The sequence below is a fragment of the Rattus norvegicus genome, chromosome X (assembly GCF_036323735.1).
Source record: "Rattus norvegicus strain BN/NHsdMcwi chromosome X, GRCr8, whole genome shotgun sequence".
NCBI lineage: Eukaryota > Metazoa > Chordata > Mammalia > Rodentia > Muridae > Rattus > Rattus norvegicus.
Window position 1 is genome coordinate 105,932,259 of NC_086039.1, and position 22,330 is coordinate 105,954,588.

The window sequence follows — 22,330 nt, forward strand, 5'->3', positions numbered from 1 at the left end:
CTAGTATCCACAGATTAGAGAGAATATGGGACAGTTGTCTTTCTGGGTCTGGGCTACTTTAGTTAATATAAGCTTTTCCCCACTGACTGACAAATTTCATTATTTAATTTCCTTTATAGCTCAATAGTCTTCCATGGTGTCTATGTGTCACATTTTCATTATCCATTCATCTATTAAATGGCATTTGAGTTGTTTCCATTTTTTAACGATTGTGAATGGACATTGCTGAGGAAGTATCAGTGGAATAAATAGGAAGGCAATTCCTTTAGGCCTGTGTCAAGGATACTTTTTTCTTTCCTATGAAGAACGTTGTGGGTATTTTAATTGAAATTGTATTGAATGTCTAAATTGCTTTTGATAGGTGGGTGAAATGAAAACTTAAGGGTTCTTCGGAAAATCAGTCGGATGGTATTTTCTGGGACAAACACGGGAAGGAGCATTTTATTAAAGTAGACACAAGAGTGAACGACTAAGATGGACTCAAATGGGAACATTTCGCTAAAGCGGACACAGGAGAGAGGATGTTCTGCTAAAGCAAGCACGTGAAAGGACATGCGATGAGAGATTCTTTGCTAACGACAGGCATGTATTGGTCTGCCTATGTATTGCATACTTGAACTACATTTGTCAGAACTCCATAGAGAGAAATGCACCAAAAGAACTTCTGGCAGTGTGCTGCAAATTCTTGCTACACCCAAGGACTTGGGCTGATGGATGCAAGTGCTGAGACAATGCACATGGGGAACATGTGATGTTTGGAGGGTATAAATAGGACTTCAGGGAGCTATGGAGACAGAGTTTGGCTTTCTGGTACAGCTAGCCGTGCAACACTTGTGGCTCTCACATCTTCAGTGATCTTCACTTCCCTGAGAGAGGCACAGCTGATAATTTTTCCTGGTGTTCCTGTTGGTCCCTCCTGCCGACTGTCTCTTCTAGGTCATATCACTGCTGTTGCTAACCCCACTCTACTGAATTGGACTGCTGGTGTACCCACGAAGTGTTCAGGAGTGAATTGAGATGCCACTGCCGGCTAACCTGTCAACTAAACTCCTGATTTCCAAACAACACCGACAGGTTACATATCCTTTCTTTTCCACTACCTCTTATAGGTGGTGGGTTACAAAAGGGGTTAAAGCATTTTAAAAACCATCATTAAAAATAAAATTAAAAAATTATAGGCGGGTAGCTTTCACAATATTAATTCTACTGTTCTCCTAACGTGGGATGATGTCTTTCTACTTTGTAATGACGTTCTCATTCTTTTTTCTTCAGAGATTGGAAGTTTTTATTGTAGAAGTCTTTCACTTCCTTGCTTAGTTTTATTTTCAAGGTATTTTGTTGTCTTTGATGCTGTTATAGATGTGATACTTTCCATGTTCTAGTTCTCAATGTATTTGTTGGTAGTGTATTAAAAAGCTGTTGATTTCTGTAAGTAACTATGCCACTTTGTCGAAGTTGTTTCTAGAAGTTTTCTGGTGGATATTTTGGGATCTCATGTATAATATCATATCATCTGCAAATAGGGATGATTTTAGGTTTTTTCCTATCTGTATCACTTCCCTTGCCATTTCTAGCCTTATTGTCCTACATAGCGCTTCCAGCATTAGATTCACAATAAATAGGAATAGACAGTAGGCTTGTCTCATTCCTGCTATTAATGGATTTTTTTCTCCATTTAGGATAATGTCTTAAGACAGTGGGTTTGTCATACCTAGCCTCTATTATGTTGAGGTACATTCCTTCCAGCCCTATTCTTTCTTAGATTTTTATTATGAAAATGTTTGATTTTATCAAAGGAATTTTCTGTATCTATTGATATTATTATGTGATTTCTGTCTAAAGTTCACTTGTATGGTTTATTTATTTACTTGTGTATATTGAATCATCCCAGTATTTCTGGATAAAGGCAAGTTGATCATGGTGGATAATCTTTTTGATATGAACCTGCATTAAGTTTGCTAGTATTTCCACACTTAGGTTAATTAGGGATGATGGTCTATAGTTTTGTTTTTGTGGGTCATTACTTGATTTTGGTTTGTGAGTAATACTGGATTCACAGAAGAAATTTCAGATTGATCGTGTTATTTCTACATTTTTAATAAAATTTAAGAATTGGTTTTGTAGTCCTTCTTTGAAAGTCTTGTAAAACTATGCTGTTAACCCATCTGGTCTTTCGGTTTTTTGTTTGTTTTGGGTTTTTGTTTTGTGGGGTTCTTTTGTTTGTTTGTTTGTTCATTTGTTCATTTGGCCAGAAGGCCTTTTATTTCAACCCCATCTATGCTCTGGGTCTCTTTAGATGCTTTCTCTTATTGGTTTAACTTTCATATTTTGAATGAATAAAAATTAATCCATTTTTTTAGATTTCCAACTTACAGAAATGCAGATTTTAAAACAATTATAATAATCTCTACTTCTTTGCTGTTTGTTACAGAGTTTCCCTGCCCACTTCTGATTCTGTTACGTTCGTTGGGTTATCTTTTTCTTTCTTTTAGTTAGTTGAGTCAAGGGACTGCCAACCTTTATCTTTTCAAAGAACTAGTCCTCAGACTCACTGATTCTTTATATTTTTTCTTGGTTTTTAATTTGTTAATTTCTGCTTTGAATTTTATTTCTTATCATCTCCTGGGTTTGGTTTTAGGTTGTTTCTGGCCTTCCAAATTTTTGAGTTTCATCATTAACTTATTTAATTTTATTCTTTCTGATTTTAAGGGAGGCACTTAATACTGTAAGCATTCTTTTTATGGCTGCTTTTTAATGTATACCAGAAATTTTGTGGTGTAGGGTTTTCATTTTTTATTTAGTTCCAAAGGTATTTTGATTTTTGTCTTTTATTTCTTCTTTGACATCTTTAATTACTGATATGTTTAATCTCCATGGATTACATTAGTACAGTTTTGTTTGATGCTGATTTTAAATGTTATTGCATATGGATACATGTATACAGTATACATGGAATTATTTCAGGACTTTTTTTGTATTTGTTAAGGTCAGTTTGTGATTCACTCTGTAGCTTATAATAGAAAAAATTTCACGTGCTCTCGAGTATAATACATATTTGCTATGTGGGGGTCTGGTGGAGTAGATTATTTTATAGTTATATGTTAGGCCCATTTGATGTAAGATGTCATTTAAACCTTAGGTTTCTCTATTTTTTGTCCAAGTCATCTATCTATTATAGAAAATGGGGCATTGAAGTCACTGTCACTGAGATAGTATTATTCTGCATTTTAAAGTTTTTGACATGCTTTTAATGGAAATGGGCACATCTGAGTTTGTTATGTAAATGTTTTCTACCTTATTGTCTTTATTAATTAATCCCTTGATTAGAATGATATTCCTTACTTAGTGTCTTCTGCTTAGTCCTAGTTGGATATCTATTTTGCCAGATATTAATATGGCTACTTGCTTCCTGATCCCACTTAGAATACTATGTCCCATCCTTTCATACTAAGGTGCTGGGCATAGAACTAAAATGAGTTTTTTGCAGACAACAGACAAATGGTGTTTTTGTTTTAGTTTTGGAAATTTTTCTTCTATAATCTTGTTAAAGAACTGCTCTATACCATTGTCCTGGTATTCTTGCCCTTCATCTATTCCTATAATTCAAAGATTGTCTTTTGATGGTGTTTCACATTTCTTCCATGTTCATTTCTTGCAGTTGTTGTATTTTATATTATTCATTTGTTTGGTCTAGATCTTTTTCGAGTCCGAATGTTCTTTCTTCAGATATACTCATTTTACCTCTAAGGCTTTCTCCTGAATTTTCTAATTAGGATATTGAGGTTTTTTGATTCCATCTTTACTTCAGGTTCTGTTCTCTTCAATGTTTCTACCTCCTTACTTCAGTTTTCAAACAGAAATTGTATTCCTTATTTCATTCAGCTGCATGTTTGTATTCTGTTGGACATCACTCAGATATTTATTTTCTATGAATTTAATGTGAAGTCTTTGTGTTTTCTTTAAATCCCTTTAAGTCTTTCATAAAAAAATTTGATTATCCTTGTAAATCCTGTGTCATTAGGTTTATTTTAGTAATTCTCATTAGAGAACACTTTTGTAGGACCAGTGAGTTTGATGAGAGGTGTGCTTTCTTTCATGTGTTTTTGTTCATATAGCTTGAGCTTGACATGTGGATCTCTTTGGTTGTATGTTTGGTGAGACACTTTAGAAGCTGCATGACTCGAAGTGGACATAGAAAGATAACTAGGCTTGTGGATAATAGTTGTCAGCAGATGCAGGTAAGAGTGTGAGAAGACAGGATCTTCACACCAGTCAAAGGTGGTTCATGAACAAAAGGGATTTAAAGGCCATCAATTTAGAGCTAGGTATGTGGTTCTGGAGAGGGCAATAGGTGGGATAAAGGATGAAAAAGGGAACACTTGGAAAACCTACCATGAGAACGAGGCCTATAAAGAAAGAGGAGTTTCAGGCCTTGGATCTAGAGCTAGGCTTATGCGTGTGAAGATGGCAGCAGGAAGGTGGAGGAAGGGATTCCATTTTATATCTTTGCGTATTTTTATGTTGGAATTTCTAAGATTGAGACTCTTCTTTACATGTGCACACATACACGCACACACACACACACACACACACACACACACTTCTACAGTATCTGTCTTGGTCAGTATATTGCTGTAAAGAAACACCATGACTAATGCCACTCTTACAAAAGAAAGCGTTTAACTGGGGGTTTGCTTACAATTTCAGAGGCTTAGTCTGTTGTCAGTATGGCAGAGAGCTAGACAGCAGACAGGTATGGTGCTAGAGAAGTACCTTGAAGCTACATTAAATTCCATAAGCAGAAAGAGAGAGACTGTGGGCCTGACATGGACCCACAAACCCTAAAGCCTACCCTAAGTGACACTTCCTCTAACAAGACCACACCTCTTAACTCTTCTAATCCTTTTAGAGTTCCACTTCTTGGTGAATAAGGAAACAAATATATGAACTTATGGGGGCCATTCTTATTCAAGCCACCACATGTATATATATACATGTCTTTTAGCATGACAATTGTGCACTATGACTTAAGAGAATGACAAAGTGACAGAGTGAATAAAACTTGTATTTCATTAGAAAGGATCAGAAGAAAGCATATTTTCAATAGTCTGTTTCTTGTAACTATATTTTTCTCTTCTCTTGATCAATAAGACAAGCCAATACTTACATTAAATGTTGCTTATTAGTGCTTACAATAGTGGCATAAACATTCTCTTTTATAGCTGCAGTCATCAAAGTCAGGTGATATCAGTGGTTTATTCATCTGTCAGGGAAAGATGTCATTAGATAGACAATGTGTTTGATTTGCTGACCAGGATCTGAATACTCTAATTTCTAAGCTCTAATCTTACCTCAGCTGACCTATCAGCTGACGTTATATAAGCACAATTTCCAGCATTTGGGGATCTTAGTTATGAGACCCGAAATTTGCTGTCTGTTATATTATTTTATTTTGTATTTAATATGCTTACAATGTTTTAGATTCATTTTCCCTAAGTGTATTTTTAAAAGAATGGTCCATGCTTTAATGGAATTGTGATCTGTACTTGAGGAAGTACAGCTTTTACAATTATAAAGGCCCATTTATTCTTTCTGCATCTCTTTCCCCATTTTTCCTTTTCATAGCTTGATTTAGACTTTGTGTTCTAAACCTAGTCCATTATTTATTGAAGAAAGTTTACTTTTAATTAGCCTCAATTTTATTCAATCTTACTATAATAGTTTGATTTTTATATAAAATATTCAATCATGCTTTACCATATGGTGAACATCATTTATACATAAAAGCTACTTGCTGTTATACCTTTGGAAATCATTGGAGAATCTCAGTAAGAGTTTTCCAGCCATCTGCTTCTTTTTCAGACTGTGTGTGGATGTAGACGTCTGCATTGGTGACTCTGAGGTCATTAAACTACAGTGTCCAGTTAAATACCCTTGTGAATAACACTCTAGAAGTAAAGCCTACGTGAGGAGATCACTTCAATGGCTTGGGTATCAAAGTAGAGTTTCTCATTTTACTACAATCTCTCTCTCCCCCACACCTATGGTTTTGCCAGGGCATCTTCTTGTAAGAAAGCCAACAAACAGGTAAATAGGTAAATAGGTAAATAGGTCGCAGTCTTACCAGTGGGGCTCATTATAATGTAATTGACCATATTGCTAGTCTGCCTTACTTCTTTTCAAAAATGACAACAGCATATTGATAAACCACCCCTGGAACATTGAAATATCTGCTTATCAACTTTTATTTGCCACAAAATGAAATAGTGAGAAAAATAGACGAAAGGGATATAAATTACCAACTGAAGTTCAGAAGTAGAAACAGATCACTGCTAATATTATTTGTAAATCAATGGGAAAATGATTCAATTTATAAAAATTCAAGTTTGACTCAAATTTTCTAAAATATATTTATTGCACATGGTGATAGAGATTTGTCTTTGAATTTTTTCATTTTTTCAATCAAACCATTTAGGAATCTAACAGCTCAATTATTTCAATGAATAGAAATGTATATTGAGATATGACATGGACCTCTTATTTTTAATCTCTATATTCATTTAAAAATTTTATATACATTTTTATTTTTATACCCACATTTTGCAAGTTGTTGACAACAAAGTCAAATGAGATGTCAACTGGGAAACAAGAAACAAAATTTCACCACTGGTCAGTAAAATTACTTATCATTACAAACTGGCACCTAAATTACCTAGTTATTAGAGTAACCCCCAAGTACCATAGTTCTTAACTTCAACTCTGAGATTCACTACAAGGGAAAAATCACTTTCATATAATGAAATAATATGGGAGATAAATAGTGAGATTAAACCTATAATTCACCCCATTTTGCAGAGGTAGTTTGACCCAATGAGTTGATATGTAGGGAATATTAAGAGGTAATTTTCACATCTTGCCCAGAGATTTTTCATTGCATCTTACTGACTAAACTTCTCTGAACTAAATTATAGCACAGGATAACATTGAGGGTAGATGAGACAAAGTAGTTTTGGGACAGTATTGTATAATTAAAAACTGAAGCAAAACTCCTGAGCCTGATACTCTCAAAAATCTGTTTATTGCAAATCTAATCTTGGCTGTGATGACTTATGTTCATATTATTCAGTGAGATGAAAGAAGGGTCAACTATATTTTCAAAAACATTTTCTTGCTTTATAAGCATTTAGAAGTACTTACTGCTATTTCCTTGGGGCTTTTGTGTGACCTTATGTGTGCGATAGATTCTGAAGTAAATAACTATGAGAGGGTTTGGTGGTCTAAAAGAAAGTTGTGGGGCCCTTCATACAACCTTTTCACTTCACTGAAGGTTTGGGATGCTTGTACACATACAACTAAATTATATTTCCTTGGATAATTGCAATGCCCGAAGGGCAAGGATGTCAGTCTTTCATTTATTTGGAATTTCCTAGCAATACTAGGCTAGCTTATAGGAGGTAATCAGTAAATATTTATTTAATGTGAGTGAAAATAGTATCATATAAGTGAAAACTTTTAGTGCTTTGAGACTTCAATTGATTATAAATATTCCAAAGTTGTGTATTCAAAGGAAGTACTTACTATGCCAGAAAGTGTAGCTAACATTTGACCCCAAACGGTTGATCCTTGATTATGCTAACCTTCAAGGAAGACTTTTTTTTTTAAATCTAGAGTCATGAAAGAACCATTCTAGAAGAAAGAATTTTTTTGATATCCTACAAAATCCAAAATCTGGCAGAGTGATTCACTTTTAGATTTCAGTAACAAGGAACGTTGAAGTAACAGCACATAGTGACATCATTCGAAAACATCCCAGTGGTAATTTTACTGTCTCCTGTGTACAGAGCTAACCTGCTTGAAGTGAACCAATGGAAATGCCTGTTACTCAGCTTCTGATTTTTGTAGAATGTAGACAAACAAATTACTGTCTACTTAGAATTCTGCTTGAGATCAACTCAAAGGGCTAAGCAAGAGCTGGCTTGGCTCATTAGAGAATGTAATTGACCTTGAAATGCAGTGTTATGCCTGCATTTCCTCTTGTTCTAAGGGGTGTGTGTTTATTAGTACTTCCCCCAGTATTTCTAAATGTATAACAGTAGATATTTCAAACTTATTACTGCTCTCATGAAATCATTTTTGAAGCCTCTTGCTTGCTCTAGTCTTTCTTCAGCTACTTCTGATTTTAGTCTCAAAATCTTTGTTTTATTCAATTTTATTCTTCTCCTATGAAAGTAATTGCAGTTGGCTTACAGAGCTTTTTAAGGGATGTTTGTTTACCCCCCTCTGGTTGTAAGCCACAGTGGAGTAATGGAGGAAAAGTAAACACTTTGGCTTATATGGTAATAATTACCACTTTAAAATATAAAAATTATCATTAGTTCAAAGAAACTTCAGATGTTCTCTGGTTACACAGCATAAAATGTTGGGAGCACAAGAGAGTTCCCTGTGGTCATTTGGTACTTCCCAAAGCCTTTTGGAAGGTTAATAGCCTTTGAGCTTTCCTTTAGCCGAAGGCAGAAAAAAGGAGCATGGTTCTTGCTTCACTGGGCTTGAAAACAGTGGGGGTGGGGGGGGAAAGCCCTGTGCAACCACAGCATTCAAAGAGATTCATATATAGATAATGTTACCGACTTCCTTTCATTGGAATGTGCATCCCTCCACCCATACCCCCTAACTTCCCTAGTGGTAAGATAAATTGTGCTGAACCAAGGACACACATTTTTTTAGCTGTCGCTTTTAGATTCAGGACACATATTTGAAAGGTGACTGACAGGCACAGAAATATAGGTCTAGACTAGAGAGCAGAGCAAAGGAATCCAAGCCCAAGTAGAAAGTCAGTGAAGAGTGTGGGTTTCATTAGAGTCTACCTGCAAGCAGATAACAAGCTAACCCAACCACAGGGCAAGTGTGGGATTCCTCAGTAGAAGTATTTCTATGCTGAGAACCAGAATGCAGGCTTCTGAAAGAATGTCTTTGCTATGCCCGATGGGATTGCTGAGTTGAGAGACATGGGGTCAGGAAGCAGGAAAAATGGAGATGGATAAATAAGTGTGGATAAAAACATGGACTGAATACATTTTGAACAATCTTGAATGTTCATGGGGAGAAAATAAAATGATTGCCCTTCAGGGTGGAACTATATGAGGAGCTGTGAATTTTTAATTTGTGAAAGAATTTATGAAAATATATTCTGGAGGTTACTTTTGAAAATATTTTGGAAAGCAATAGTGTATACTCAAAATATTTATTTTTCCAAATTTCTCTTGGAAGGGCTTAGCCAAACAGCTAACACTGACAGACTTTGAAAAGCAGAGTGGACTAATTCTTCATGGAATTTTCCTTAACAGTTTTCTGTGTGTTTTCCACTAATGTTCTACTTACTGTTTGGATTAGATGTGAGACAGTATAAGCAGCTTAAACGTTTCTTCAGTAGCTTACTCAGTTATTTAAAAAACAAACAATCAAACATATGGAGGGACTAATAACTGTGCCAGGAACTTCACAGTACATTTATTCATTTAGGCAAATATTTATTGAACCCTTTTATGTACTATTAAAACATGTGTATTAGGGCTGGAGAGATGGCTCAGCCGTTAAAGGCTAGGCTCACAACCAAAAACATGTGTATTAGAATGCACTGAGAACATAAACATAAGTGTACTAGAAAGATCTTTTTCTTTCTTTACTATTTTTCATTCATTGTATTTGTAAATTCTCATTTATAATGTTGAAATATAGATAGAGTAATATAATTTGAAAATTTATTTAGATATAGACATCAACTACACATAAACAAATGGGGCCATATAAGATCAATCAATTGTTCTTAAAGTATAAATCTGAGCTGTAGTGATGACTCACAGGTTAAGAGGTCAGGTTGTCTTTCTAGAGAACTTAGGTTCAATGACCAGCACCCGCACTACAGCTCACAACAGTAACACCAGTCCCATGTTATCTGACATCTGCTTCTGGCATCTGAAGGCATTGCATATATGTGGTGAACAGTCATACATCCAGAAAAAAAAAATTAAAGTGAGGAGCACCCTTATAGAAGCAAGAGGGTAGGATGGGGTTTTTCGGAGGGGAAACTAGGAAGGGGGATAACATTTGAAATGTAAATAAACAAAATAACCAATAAAAAATAAAAAAAATTCACGTAGAAGCATAGGATATGCCATCTCTTTACTATCTTCTATATCCCTCTTCTAAAAGATGGTGAGGCAAAAAAGGGGATATAAGTTTCCTACCTTATTGAGTCTGAAACCATTTTGGTAAGGCAGACAATCGATTTTGGGACAGCATGATTCTTAAGCCTCATTGTGGGTGACAAGTGTACTTTTAACTGGGAATATTGACGCTGTTGCTACAGACCCATCTGACATTAAAAAAAAAATGTTTACTACTGTAAAATGGATTTTTGTAAAGAGAAGACCATCTGAAGCTCTCTCCTCATGAGTAGCGAAGATCAGATTGGTTTTGTGGAGCAGAGTTTTCACTAATACTTTAGTTGTCTTGAAGTCAAATACTGGCAGGGAACTCCCACTGAATTGTAAATGCTTGGAGTCCCCAGAGTGTGGCTCAGTGCACCTCGGCAAGCAGTCAGTCGTTTTTCATTAAGCAGTGATTTGATTAGATAAAAATAAAAGTTGCTTGAGCATTCATTTTTGCATCAGTGCATAACAAATTTATGCAAATTCCTGTGCCACTAATCTGAATGCAAAATATAAAAGTATGATTACCAAGCCATGTGCACCTGTATTGAAGCTTAATCAGGTACAAATATTAATGGGAAGAATAAAGCTTTTAACAAAAGTCACAGCTGTTTGAGGTTTGTAAAATACTGCAAAGAGAGCTTTAGTTTATTAATGATAAATTTGATGTTTTCAAACTAAACTAAATATTTTAAAATAGAAATCTCAAACAAGGCAATTCTTTACCTACATGGGAAACACAAAGAAAAGAAATTAGGCAGAACTCCTTGGCTAACATTATAGCCAACACGTGATGGAGCTATTTACAATGGATAAAGTAAGAAAGAGATTTTTGTTAGCAATTTTATTCTCAAGTAAAAGTATATTTTTAGGCATAGAATGGATATTTGCCTTGTACCTAGCATGTCTGGCATATAGTAAATACTCGATAAATGTAAAAACTTACTTTCTTAAGATTTCTTTGTTTTATGTTTATTGGTGTTCTGACTACATGTATGTCTGTGAAGGTGACAGATTCCCCAGAATTGGAGCTATAGACAGTTGTGAGCTGCCATGTGAGTGCTGGGAATTGGACCTGCCTGGATCCATCTGGAAGAGTAACTGGCCAGTGTTCTTCTTGATTGAGCCATCTCTCCAGCCCCCTAAAATTCTTAATTCATGTTAATACATTGAACAAATCACTTCAAATATAGTGAATAAACCATTTAAAATATTGTAAAAGGAATCGTGTGCAAATTTTTAACTCAACCCATGGTTTATATTTTATGGTGTTAAAGGAAAGAATAATAATTACTGGATGTTAGCAGCTGTGTTGGACATATTATGTGCATTCGAGTAACAATGCGTAAAGTTATCATATCTTACTTTTACAGATGAAGAAACTGAGCCTGAAATAATTTGGATAGATGACAATACATTTCATTTATGGTCTGATTCGAAAATCTTGATTTTTCTGCCTTATAAAATCCATATTATTCCACAAAATCACAAATATAACATATATCCATTTTGGAGGACAGTGGAGTATTGTTTGATAACTAGTATCAAATGAGTGTAAGAATCCAAAATTCTAAATCAGAGTTCTATCAATATTTTTTTACTGAACTTTGAATTTTCACACATAGAGAAGATACCATTGTGGAAGATTTACTTTAGCCAAATGTATTCCTTTGAGTGGTCTCTCTCTCTCTCTCTCTCTCTCTCTCTATCTCTCTCTCTCTCTCTCGCACACACACACACACACACACACACACACACACACATATATACAAGCACATGTGCATGCACACACACTTTAGAATACTGACCACATGCACACACACATGCTGAAGACTTTAGTGATTCTCTAAATACCCATAAATTGTAGATATGAGGAATGAGTCAGAGCCTTTTTTTTTCTGAATGCTGTTCTTTCAAATTGAACATGATCCTATTTTCATTCAGGGAAACATGAGAATGAAATGTAATTGTTTAATACTACACTCTTTTATGCTGCTAAACAATAATAAACAGGCTTCTGGTCTCAGCTTTGTTCATTCTCAGGAACAGAATAGGTTCATGATGTGGGTAATTTGAGGGCCTAGATTAGATATGCCTTTCAAATTTGGGTAGGATAATTCCTGTTGAAGGAAATGAATGTGAGGAAATTCGCAAACGAAAGTTTTTTTCTTCCATATCTGCTTTTTACATTTCATTTTTCTTAGATAATAGATTAAATTTATTCCTTGAAAATTTTATACATAAATGAGATGCATTCTAGTTACTCTCACCTTCTACCCCTGCAAAACTCTTCCAAATCCCTTTCCACATCCATGCTTTTTAGTTGTTTTTTGAATCACGGAGTTTAACCAAGGTTATCTGTGTGACCATTGGTTTGGCTCACCAGCAGATGTACAAACAAAGACAATGAGACGCCTTCCCGGAGAATGTATCAGTTCATCAAGGGAAGGCCCTCACTCATCTATAAATAGACTGACTGGTGATGAGGTTGGTTACATGCAGGGCCCATGCAGGTAGCAACAGCTGCTGTCAGTTCAGGAATGTAATGGCTTCATCTTTCCCAGAAAATGGCATTTTATAATCCTCCCTATCTTCCAGCTCATATATTCTTTTTTGTCTCCTCTTCCACGGTGTCCCTCCTTTCATATTGAGTCTCAGAGGACATGTTAGAAATGTCTTGTTCAGGGAAGAACCCTTAACTGTCATTTATTCTTAGCACCTTGAGGAAGTGTGAATCTCTGCATTTACCACACTTCATTACAAAGGGAGAATTCTTTCCTTAAGACTGAAAGTACCATTTGTCTATAGGTCATTATTCAGGACAGCACAATGCATGCGATCTGGTTTTAATTTATCCCTTAGAGAATATTTTAGCTAGTCTTTAGAACAAACAATCTCTAATCACACACACACACACACACACACACACACACACACATATATATATTCTCATTTATGTCCCCATTTTCTATAATGTCATCTCTCCTTTTTCCTCTGTTCTTCAGCATACCTACCTACCTAGATATCACTTTCTCTTTTAATGTCAGATTCATGTCTCATCTTCTCCATAGACACTTCATTTAAAATCATTATATAGCAAACTTCCTTTCTTTCCCTCTTGCAACATCATCAGATTCATTGTCTGTTTCCTTCTCTTCTTCTCTTTGTCCTTCCTTCTTTCTCTTTCTTGTTTGCTTTGATGATTACTTTGCATATATCTTCTAAGTAGAAGGATACATATTTATTCCTCCTGCTTTAATGGACGAAACTGTTACATGGACCAGACCAAAACTTTTTGATGAAATAACCATCAGATTGTCTGAAATAAACAGACTGCTCTGAAGTATACCAGAATGTAATTATCTTACAGAAATAGCCAGGAAATAACTTCCAAGAAAATGATAATTTAGCTAAGGTCTGAAATTTGAGTAATAATTACCCAGACTGTAGGGTGGAGTCTATAAAGACCATAGGAAAGAATTGAGACTATGTCTCAGTGGTAAACCATTTGCTTTTCATGCACAAATTTATTCCATCTTCACAATAACAAATAAATGAAAATGTAAAAGAATATTGAAGAATGTGGAAAGAGGCCATGTGTGCTCATATATTTAATTTTCTTTTGATTCATCTTCTCTTGTTTCAACACACTGCCCAATGATTTTGGACATAAATACCTTGATGTGTTTATTTTTACCTATTTCTTTTGAAATATCTTTTATCTGAGTTCAGACTCCAGTAGGCCCTGAGATTCTTTCTAAAGATCATAGACACATATACATGGGTCTCTTGTCCATTTCTTCCCCATGTCTACTAGTATTTGATTGAAATGTACTTTGACTTCTAAATACTGCTGCTCTGGATCAATTTTCTTCATATAGGAGATAGTTAAAGATTGGAGACAGTATTTCCCATTGTAGATGAGAGGAAAGCAAGAAGTTATATATTCAAAGGATGTTTCATTACATGTTGTACATGTTAGGGAAGAAATCTATATTTATAAAGAACCGTGCAAAGTAAGCTTTGTGATACTTTGTGTGATTACTTAGACTTTGAAGAAAATGTGTGTGAAATAAATGATGAAATATCTTATAATTAGTACAATTCAGAGGGTCTTTGGTTTAGTTCTACTCCAAGTAAACTTTTTGAGTCTAAATAATAATAAAAAATAAAATTTTGGTAGTAACTATATCAGTGTGATAGTTTTAAAGCACGATCCTAATATTCTATAACTTTTTATAAAATAAGGAGTTAATGGACTTATATTTCATTCACTTAAATATATATGATCAAGAGAATACAGGAGAAATGAAAATGCCAGTCTCTGGACCTAGCCACTGCTGGAATATACAACTGCTTCTATTTCTTTGGTTTAAGAAGCCAACACTGCATCCCAGCTGCTTTTCTTTTTTCTTTTCTTTTTTTTAAAGACATTTATTCAGTGTCATGATCAGACTTTTACATTTAGCAATCAACAGCATGGGTGAAAAAGGTCTACAGTAAAACCCTTTGTTGGAATGCTTTACACTTTCCACAGAATAGAAACTAAAATAACCTGTTACACAATTAGTCACAGATACAGTCCTGGAGTTTTTGCCCACACACATGAGTACTGTCTAAAACATATCTTCTTTGTAGCAGCTAGGCCCTGCCACCACTGTGCTTGGCTGAGTTCACAAATCTGTTGTAACCTGTAGCTTCCCTGTCACTTCTCTGCCTCTCCTCTCCTGCTAAGCTTAGTTTCCTGGCTGTAATTAGAACCTCCTACCACTGCCATAGCTACTGCTGCTGCTGGAACCTCCATAGCCACCTTGGTTTCGTGGTTTAGCAAAGTACTGGCCCCTGCCACCATAAGGGCCAGAGTTCCTGCTTCCAAAGTTTCCTCCTTTCATCGGTCCAAAGTTTGATGACTGCTTGTTGTAATTGCCAAAATCACTGTAGCTTCTGACACCTCTAAAATTGCTTCCATCATTGCCAAATGCATTATAGCCCTCCCCACTGCCACCATATCCACCACCACCATGCCTGCCACCAAAGCCACCACAGCCACTGAAGTTCCCTCCTCATCCAAAATTGTCATTGCCACCGAAGCCACCTCCACGACCACCGCCAAAGTATCCGGAACCACTTCGACCTCTCTGACTGGACGAAGCACTAGCCGACAGAGCCTTTTTTACTTCACAGTTGTGGCTATTCACAGTGTGGTATTTCTGAATAACAATATTATCCACAGAGTCCAGGTCGTCAAAGGTGACAAAAGCCTCTGCCTCTGTCAGTCATATTTTCAATCACTTCAATTTTCCTGTACTGCTCAAATAAACTCATAGGTGATGTTCTTCAGTGTCTTCTTTACTACTGCCAACAAAGATCTTCTTCACAGCTAAGTGGTAACCTGGTCTGTGAGAATCTTCTCTTGACACAGCTATCTTAGGTTCCACAAATCTTCCATCCACCTTGTGTGGTCTTGCATTCATAGCAGCATCCACTTCCTCCACAGTGGCGTATGTGACAAACCCAAAGCCTCTGGATCTTTTGGTGTTTGGATCTCTCATTAGCACACAGTCAGTGAATGTTCCCCATTGCTCAAAATGGCTCCTCAGACTCTCGTCAGTTGTTTAGAAGCTCAGCCCTCCAATGAAGAGCTTCCGCGGCTGTTCCGGCTCCTTGGAGGATTCTGACTTAGACACGACCACAGGGTGATAAGAGCGTTCAGCGATGCTTCCTAGGCAACATCAAAGAGCAGAAAGCCCCAGCTGCTTTTCTATTGCAGTGATAAGACACCAGAAAAGGCAACTTATATAAGAAAGTTTATTTGGAGCTTATAGTTTCAGAGAGTTAGGTGAGAGTCCAGTATCATTGTGGTGGGCAGTATGGCAGGTGATATGACAGGCATGCTGCTAGAGCAGTAGCTGAGAACTTACGCCATTTTCCATTTTTATTCATTCTCTCATATATTACATCCTAACCCAGTTTACCCTCTCTTCTCTCCTGCAAGTCCCTCCCCACTCCTCCTCTCTCCCCCAATTAGACCCGCTCTTCTGAAAAGAGCAGGCTTGCCAGAGATAGCAACTGAATACAGCATAACAAGGTGCAATAAGGCTAGACTAGGCACAAACCCTCAAATCAAGGATGGACAAGGAAACCCAGTAGAAGGAAATATGTCCTCACACAGGCAAAAGAGTCAGAGACAGCCCTGGCTACCACTGCTAGGATTCTCACAAGAATACCAAGCTACATGACTATAACATATATACAGATAATCTAGGTCAGGCCCATACAGGCTCCCTGAGTGCTGGTTCAGTCTCTGAAAGCTCCTTATGAGCTTTAGTAAGTTGATACTGTGGGATGTTTTCTTCTCGTCTCCTTGACCCCTATGGCTCCTATAATCTTTTTTTCTTGCTCTTCTGCAGGATTTCAGTGCTCCAACTTCTGTTTGGCTGTGGGTCTTTTATCTGTTCCCATCAGAGCGCTGCACAAAACTCTCTGATGTTAATTATGTTAGCATTTGATAGCATCTTGATTCACAAGCACTAAACCAATTAAGAATGGTGTAGGTTTTTGAAACCTCAAAGTCTACCCCTGCCACTCACACCTCCTCCAACAAGGGCACACTTTCTAATCCTTCCTCAACAGTTCCAACAATTGGAAACTGAAATTCAAGTGTATGAGACTATGAGGCCCATTTTCATTCATATCACCCCACACTTGTGATAGAGCCATCATGTTATGAGACAACCAAGCTGCCAAGGAAAGTTTTGAAGTGAAAAGAATGAAATCGTCTGGCCCACCAGTTTGGGTGAACTTCCAGAACATAAAAGTCTTGTGAATGATCTGTATTCAAGGGAGACCATACAACCCCCAGTTGAGCCATTTTAGCTGACAGCTTATAAAATAGAGACAAGCTGTTCATGCCAAGACCTTTGAGAAAGGAAAATTATTGTGGTTTTTGAAGCATCAAGTGACACGGTAGTTTGTTCTTCAATTAATGATTATTAGGACTTTTAGGAAGATGGCTGGGATTGCTGAGAACTGGAAAGCTAGAAACATCCTAGTTCTTACATGGATTCCTTCAACTGTAAAAGTGGAAAGTGAAGTAAGAGCACCAGTGGAAGGGGAAGTCCTGGGTCCTGCTAAGACTGAACCCCCAGGGAACGTGATTGTTGGGGGGAGGGCGGTAATGGGGGGAGGATGGGGAGGGGAATACCCATAAGGAAGGGGAGGGGGGAGGGGGAATGATTGCCCGGAAAGCGGGAAAGGGAATAACACTGGAAATGTATATAAGAAATACTCAAGTTAATAATAAAAAAAAAGTGAAAAGTGAGTTGGCAAAGCAAGAACAGCACAATAAATTGAGAGAACATCAAAACAAACCCATCAACATGAACAGTTCTAGAACTTCATGGACGTATAACAGGAAAGGAATTGATTTAGTGTGGGTAAGTGTAAGATACAAAGAAAGTATGCAACGATATTATAATTTTGGGAGAGTAAAGTTAGGAGTTGCATGAGAAGATATAATTAATTTAAGAACATAAGAAAAATAGAAAAGACCCAAAGAGCATGTCATCAGCAGACATACGAGAACTAAGGTACTTGAGTATTTACCTTTACCTGGTGGTGTCTCTTCTTCAGTATAACTCTGGAATCAAGATTAACCCAACAAGCAGCTGACTGAGACAGATGCGGATACTTATACCCAAACATTACACTGAAGCCAGGGACTCTTGTAGTTGAATTAGGGAAAGTCTGGAAGAAATTGAGAAGGAGGCCGACCCCACAGGAAGACCAGCAGTCTCACCAAAGCCCAGAGATCTCTCAGACACTGAGCCACTAACCAGGCAGCATATAGGAGCTGGTCTGAGGACCCCAACACATATATAGCAGAGGACTGCCTGGCCTGGCCTCTGTGGGAGAAGATATGCCAAACCCTCAAGAAATTTGAGGCCTCAGGGACTGAGAACTCCTGGTGTATGTGAGGGAACATCCTCTTGGAGATGGGGGTGGGGAGAGGAGAAATTGAATAAGGAACTGTGGGAGGGGAGACCAAGATGGGGGCAATGGCTGGAGTATAAAAAACATAGCCTTGGCCTGTCTACACAATCTGCTTCCCTATAGGGTCTTGACATACACTGTGCCAACCACCTTACATGTACCAAAAAAAAAAAAAAAAAAAAAAAAACAAGTTTCTTTAAGTTAGAAACACATGTATTAGTTAATGCATGTATGTGAACTTGAAAATTCATACAATGTTGAAAAGGTACTACACTTAAAATTGTATGTCAAATATGAAACTAAAGTTTGAAAGTAACATTTATTTATAAATACATGCATTTCTCCTTCATTGACATATGGTGCCATTTTCCCCATGAGGTCTTTTTTGAATGAACTTGAATTAATGTAGTTTTAAGTAATAGTTAAAGGTAAAATCAGGTTTAGCTTGGAATATGTTCTTCTAATCATTTTGGTGAAATAACCATGAATAAAATTATAAACTAAATATGGAATTAAACCATATCCCTCACCAAAAAATCCATTTTTACCTCTTACCTTTAGTTCTAATTTTCATTTTAGTATCATATATAATATTAAATATTTAATAACATATAAAATAAGCTTAGATAAATAGAACATGGCAGTTGAAGAATGGACAGCATATAAATGAATTAGTGCAAGCGAAACAATTTCAGGTTTGATGGCTAAGATTTTAGGCATGATTAACTTGGTCCTTGAGACATACAATCATTTTATCTATCATTGGTTCAAGAAACTTTAGCATTAACATGATTAATAAAATGATCAGCTTAAAAAAGGCAAAGAAAGTACAATTTTTGAGAGTGTCTTAGAGTAATTGATTCTTTGGTGAGTTGGATAATATTTATGCTTTTTTGAGGCTTACTTACTAGTTTGGGTACTATTCTAGATTAAGAACTTCACGGATTCCAGACATATACCACATTCATTTTATGCAGATGGTGAAACGTATTGATAGTTCATTCTTTGTGCCATCTGAACCTTCATTTCTTTTAATAGCCATGATGTCACTGAGATGTCACTTGGGTAGATGCTATCAATGGGCACCATTCAGCCTTTTATGTGCAAGGAAGCCAAAGGGCAGTTGTAAGCAGACGGGGTCAGACTGAGTCACTAATTCCTTGAGGTCATCTGTGTGTTCCCATCAGGGGACCTTAAGCCAAAATAGAAGCCAATTCTAACACTACCACACACTGGATGAGTTTTTCTGTTTGAAGAGCCCCAAGGACTCTCACAAGTCAGAATCAGAAGAGGTTTTAGGAGATTGGCAGAGGCTGTGCCTTGTTGCTGGCAAGAGCATAATAAACACACAGATGTTTTATAAGTGGAGCCCAATCTGTGGCAGTCAATGAGAGAGACTAGGAAGGAGGCTAATTCAGCAAAGAAATGATAGAACATGATTTGAGTGAGTACCTGCCTAAAAGTAAGTAAACCAATTTTAGAGTTCTAAGACCTGAGAGGAACTTCAGACAGATATAGTTGTTAATTAATTTTGAATTTTGTATGGTAACTCTGTCTGGCACTGTAACTAATCTTGTGACAACTTGCTGTTATTGTAGTGATGGTTCTTTTTCGTTTTTTCCCTGTTCCTGCCATCTTTTCTAAGGCATAGTTCTCTTTGTGCTTGTTGTAGTTTTTGAAAATCCAAAGAGCTTGAAATTCATAGCTGTTTTCATCACCACCTGATTATATGCTCTTTGATAAATCCTTCATCTCCCCAGCTTCATATTCCTCACATGCAACTGGAAAAAACAACTAGAGAATATTTTATATCTGTTCCATCTTCTTTGGACAGACCAAACTTTATAAATCCTCTCCCTCTGTTCTTTGGGAATGAGAAGAATGGAAAAGTACTTAACTAAAAGCATCAGCACTTTAGCCGTCAGGACTCTGAGTATATAATTCATGGGGGGATCACTGATCAGGGACAGATAAATTCAGGAAGTACTCATTAAGCACAAGCTGTATGTTAGGCATGATGCTAGGTGCCAGTGTTGCCACAATGAGGAAAACACATGTGGTTCTTGCCTTCAAGGAGTTTAATATATGATTGGCAAAGCACATATATAAGTAAGATTGCTAAGAAGAATAAAGATAACTCTTGCCTAATGGGAAAAAGCGCTTAGAATAAAATCATAAATGACTTCTCTGGGATGAAGCAAAGAAGTGCAGACCGACAGGAGCCGGATGTAGATCGCTCCTGAGAGGCACAGCCAGAATACAGCAAATACAGAGGCGAATGCCAGCAGCAAACCACTAAACTGAGAATAGGACCCCCATTGAAGGAATCAGAGAAAGAACTGGATGAGCTTGAAGGGGCTCGAGACCCCATATGTACAACAATGCCAAGCAACCAGAGCTTCCAGGGACTAAGCCACTACCTAAAGACTATACATGGACTGACCCTGGACTCTGACCTCATAGGTAGCAATGAATATCCTAGTAAGAGCACCAGTGGAAGGGGAAGCCCTGGGTCCTGCTAAGACTGAACCCCCAGTGAACTAGATTGTTGGGGGGAGGGCGGCAATGGGGGGAGGGTTGGGAGGGGAAAACCCATCAGGAAGGGGAGGGGGAGGGGATGTTTGCCCGGATACCGGGAAAGGGAATAACACTCGAAATGTATATAAGAAATACTCAAGTTAATAAAAAAATGACTTCTCTGAAGAATATACTTTATTAAGCACTATAAGAATCATGTCCCAGTACCAGAGAACCCCACACTGCAGACATGGTTATTGATCTGGTTCTTTAATGCTCTGTTTGATGACTGTACCTTTAGCCCCCAAGTTTCAGATCCCCACTATTAATCCTACATAAAATTCAAGTAGAACAAATATATGACTTTGGGAAAACCATATCAATACATAGAAACAAAATACATAAGACTTATAATATAGAATTAGGATTCATTGTCTATGCAAGGACAAATGGGAATGTCTGCTTCCTTTCCTTTGACCTAATTTTTAAAAAAAATCCAATATATTTGGATTATATTTTTCCTTCCCCCAAGTACCTGCTTATTTTCCATTTATAAGAAGCATTTGATAGTATGTTAATCAATATTTATGGACTGAACCCTGAACTCTGTAAACACTATGACTTAAAGACTATATTCTTCAAGAAGAATATATAAACTCAAATATTATGATTAACATTTTTGAAAATTGTGAGATGATATGCTAAATATAGCTTATTTAATAAGACCAATAATCACCTCATTTTTTAATGGAATCAACACATGAGAAATTTACTAAATAACCATTCATAATCTTTCAACCCTAAAGAACAGATATTGACTAAGACAGAAGAATAAACCCTGGTATATATTCCAGAAAAATGACAGCTGTAAATGAATTATTTCTGCTCTGGTGATTTTTAGGAAATAAAAAGGTGATTGAGAGGAATGTTAACTCTTGTTTTACATCTTTGAAGGCACTAGCATCATTTAGGGTTTAAAATAATATTTTGTTTGATATGATGTTGATGTAGGGAAGTGACTCTAATTGGTCTTTTAAATTATTAGGATGGGACCTGAGGGATGTCTCAGTGGGAAGAGTTGGTTGTCACCAAGTCTAAGGATCTGAGTTCAATTTCTTGGATCCACATGGGAGAAGAAGAGAAACAGTTCCCACAAGTCGTCCATCTACCTGTCTACCTACTTCCCCACAAACACACGCACACTACATTTTTAGAAAACTTAACAGACTATATTATATTTATCTTTATGCAAGCAGTTAGAGTAGGTTTCACTTATGGCAAAAACCCAGATATCCTTCCTGGAAATCATGACTCTAATTTGCCTGCCTGGTATAAAGCTCTGAACACATCACATTGTCAGTATGTAAATGATCTTAAAGAGAATAATGGTCTATTTGGGAGTAACATCGTGTGGTTCCATGGTGATTGTTGCCTTCTGAGAAGCTACATATGATTGCATATTTGTAAGTTTTTAAGGCAAGCCTCCTTTATTTCAGGAAGGAAGTAAAATCGAGTGTTATTTTTCTCTAAAAACAAACATGGGTGCATTTTTGTCATTATAAGATCATGGTCACCTTTATGTCTACAGCTTTATTGCTAAAATGTTTGTCAGT

At 36.7% G+C, this 22,330-nt stretch overlaps 1 protein-coding gene and 1 pseudogene across 4 annotated transcripts in view; one reads left to right on the forward strand and one right to left on the reverse strand.

The window, feature by feature from the left end:
• Il1rapl2 (interleukin 1 receptor accessory protein-like 2) overlaps positions 1-22,330 on the forward strand; it is a 1,532,967-nt gene that overhangs the window by 384,856 nt on the left and 1,125,781 nt on the right.
• Positions 14,660-15,811, reverse strand: Hnrnpa1-ps22 (heterogeneous nuclear ribonucleoprotein A1, pseudogene 22; annotated as a pseudogene).